Source organism: Pyrus communis, chromosome 1 (genome assembly GCF_963583255.1).
Source record: "Pyrus communis chromosome 1, drPyrComm1.1, whole genome shotgun sequence".
NCBI classification, from domain to species: domain Eukaryota; kingdom Viridiplantae; phylum Streptophyta; class Magnoliopsida; order Rosales; family Rosaceae; genus Pyrus; species Pyrus communis.
Genome location: NC_084803.1, coordinates 24,878,091 through 24,881,917, shown reverse-complemented (window position 1 = coordinate 24,881,917; position 3,827 = coordinate 24,878,091).

Genomic DNA, 3,827 nt, shown 5'->3' with positions numbered 1-3,827 from the left:
GCACACTTGAGACCACTTCCACCCCTAAAAGTGAGCAATAACTGTTCGAGTATATCTTTATTCTTAAAAGTTGAATAGCTCAGGCTATTGATGGTAAAATATTATTATTTTTTAATAAAATAATAAAATATATTTTTATTTTCACAGATATGATTTTTAACCAAAAGGTGAAAAAGAATAGTTAGGTATTTATAGAAAAAAAAAAGTTTTTTTTTTTTTAAATTTTTTAAATTTTTAATAATTTTTATAATAATTTTTTTTTTTTTTTTTTTTAACAATTAATGTCAAGCTGACGTCAACCTTGTGTTACATAGGTCAAGTGCTAGGCCCGTGAATTCCCGCCTGGTTGAAGAGTTGGGCTCCCTGGAGCCCAATGGCCTAGACTGGGTTGAAGGAATTTTTGGGTGGGAAAGTGGAAGGCGAACAAAAGTTTGGAACTCCAAACTCGAGTTTGAACTCCCACAAATGCATTCATTGGAAACATTTGCTCTGCTTTGGCGTATTGTTTAACTCGGTAGCCAAAAGTACGTTACCATATTGTGACAGCCCATTCCGAAAATTTTAAAACGTACGCGTGAAAAGACGATTTTGCCCCTAGTGTGAATTTTCGTTGTGTGGTTGTTTTTGAGATTGGTGTGGCTGGTTGAGGACCACACACAATTCCACACACTCACCCTTACCATTTTCTGCCCTGCACCCCCCTGTCCCGAGCCCTCTTTCTCCCATTTTCCTCCTCCATGTGTATGGACACACTCCAAAACCCTTATAATCCTCACAGATCGAAGAAACAAAGTACATATCCATGCTCGTGAGGTCCGTAAGAGTTCAACCATACCCATTTCAGGTAAGGATACCTTCGTTTTCACGTCGAACTCGGGACACCCGATTTTTGGCACTGTTCATGCACACGTAAATTCTTATGTTTTTGGGAATTTCAAGCTTGTAGGAAGCTTGGTGAGGTCCTTGGGAGGCTCGGGGTGGTTCGTTTGAAGGTTTTGGACGTCGGGATCGCGAGTTTCGAGGTTAGCCGGAGTTGGGGGTATTTTCCCGGCCAGATTTCGTGGATTTTATCACTTGAAAGTGGTATGATTTTGTTCCTCTCGTTGTAAGCTTCAATTTGGTACCAATTTTGTGAAATTTGGTTGAAAAACGAAGAAGATAGGACGATTTAAAAATTTCTCGATTTTCCGCCGCCGGCGACGGCGCCGGAGCCTCGTCGGAGAAGACGACGGAATATTCCGTCAGTTTGAACGGAATATTCCTAACGCCGTTGACAGAATCCGTTAAAGTTAACGGAATATTCCTGACGCCGTTAAAGTTAACGTGCCTGTGCGTGGCCAGCGCGTGGGGGCGCGTGCAGCGGTGAAATTTTTTTCTAAAAATATGGGGATGTTCCTGAGGTTGAGTAGATCACGTTGGTGTATTCATACACCCCATTTGAGCATTGTATGAGAAGTTATTTCATAAGGTTGGTTATGTGCTTTAAAATTAACGTTTTTATAGTTGTTTCGCATATAGGTGATACCTACCCCGAGGACGAGCGTGGTCACTCGAGGCAAGGGGGTTACGACCCTTCCACATACCAGTGAGTGGGCTTTTGGTTTTCCGTATATACTTATATACTTATACTTTTCCCAGAAATTGATTTAGAACGTTTATTCGTTTATATGCCATGCCTATAGTTTGCCGTTGTTTATGCATTGTTAATTGTATATATATATATGTATGTTTGGTGCTGCGGACGCACAGGTAAGTGCCAGGTGAGTGGTGATTTATGTTTACATTCAGTAGTGATTTGAGATGCATAGAGAGCTCATAACCTGCACCCCCGGTGTTAGTGCTCCCACCCAGAGTTAGGCATAGTCCTTCACGTGATGTTCACCTCCCGCACCACACGCTCATCTTGGATCCAAGTTAGGTGCACAGTCCTGTCGTACATACCACTTTGGGTGGTTCCGACTCGTAAGTGACCCGCGATTATCCGCCCAGCCTTCACGTGATCGTAGCACTTGAGCATATATATATATATTACACCTAGACTTGTCGTACAGACCACTTTAGGTGGTTTCGACTCGTGTGCAGGTCTAGCTAGTGAGATGGAGATTTGAGCTCTAGATTCAGCCGTACAGGTCACATTAGGTGACTCCGGCTGACAGATTATATGATATTGATGCGATATTACCTGAGCACTTGCATTTTACTTTGAGGTTTTGGCATAACATATTCCTGAGCATGACTTATATATATATATATATATATATATTCTATTTTCTGGGAAGTATACAGGTTTTACGGCGAGGGGTTAGAACTTATTTATTAAATGGTTTTCGAAAAGCTTTGTTTTTGCCCACTCACGCTTTTGTTTTGCGCCCCTCCAGGTTCTAGTTGGCTAGCACGTTTGGTGGCTTCCCTGAGAATTTCCCCGGCATATCTGACAGACCACCCCCAAGTGTAGGACCACCTTCGGGTGAGCTCTTGTTGTGTCGTTTTCTCCCGAACTGCATTAGGCTTTCATGCTCTAAACTTAGTGTCACACTTACGCTTGCACTTGTTCGTTATTACCTTGTGTAAAGCTAGTTTTTATTTATTCGTACTATTTATATTATTATTTTATTAGCTTCCGCACTGTGCACATGGTTACGTCACTTCCACGTGACGGCCAGCATGCCCTGATCTCGATCGGGGTGTGTCACATATCATGTGGTATCGAAAGATCATGTAGAGGGAAATTAATTTGTTATCAAAGTATGATGAGATACCTCATAAATAAACATATATGTATGAAGATGGATCCATGGCATCATTTTTTATGCACAACTTTTGACACACGTTTTTGTCCCAGGAGGATCCTCGCCGGATCCTCCAATCACACCCGTTCATCGTACATCGTGTGGTCAAAAATCATTGTAAATTTTTTTATTTAAAATTGAATATAAACAGTACCTGACAAAAGATAACTGCACAATGTACGAGAAACAGATGTGATTGGAGGATCCCTGGGATCCAAAGAGGATCCGGCAAGGATTCTCTCTCATTTTTGTGGAGCCACTTCGTAATATATTTCAACAATATGAACCATCTATCCTTTAGGTCTTCTCTTAAAGATCATGTCTATCAAAAATCGCCCAAATCTGAATCTATATGACAGCTGGATTAAGGCTTTAGGTTTAGATCATGGAAATCCATCACAGAGTGGACTCTACAAAAACTTGTATCCAATGTTGTGTAAAAAAAGTAATGCCTCATATATTCGTCTATTTTCTACACCACAAGTGAATGTCTTATTGGTTTTGGATTTGTCTAATTTTATTGCAAAGATAATCTATTCTGCTGGTTAGCTATTCAAATCATGCATAGAATGTGGAGTGAGTGGCAAAAAAGAAGAAACATTTTGCTGAGATGTGGACATAGGCTGCTCGTGATCAGAAGCTGGTGGAGCTATTGTATTATTGGGCTGAAAAGAGGACAACAATTGTTGTGAAGAGCTTGGTCCAACAAGAGCTGGTATTAGTGCTGTCAATGGAGGTGGATTAGCTGCTTTGTCCCTAGATACAAGCTCAGAGCGGAAAGTTGAGTCCAACAAAAGTTACATGCCGTGAAATATGCAAAGGACCAGAGATGGGTTCCAAGCATTAGTAACCTTCGTAATGTAGATCATACCCGATGAAGACACATTTTATGGATGTAGGCATAAGTTTGTGTTCAGTGTATGGAACCCATACAATGAAAAAGCTTCAACCTAATAGCTAGATGGCAAATTTGATTGAAACAATAAATAGAGTCATTTTTCAACAATATGTCAATGTTTTCTTTCGACTAAGCCATTC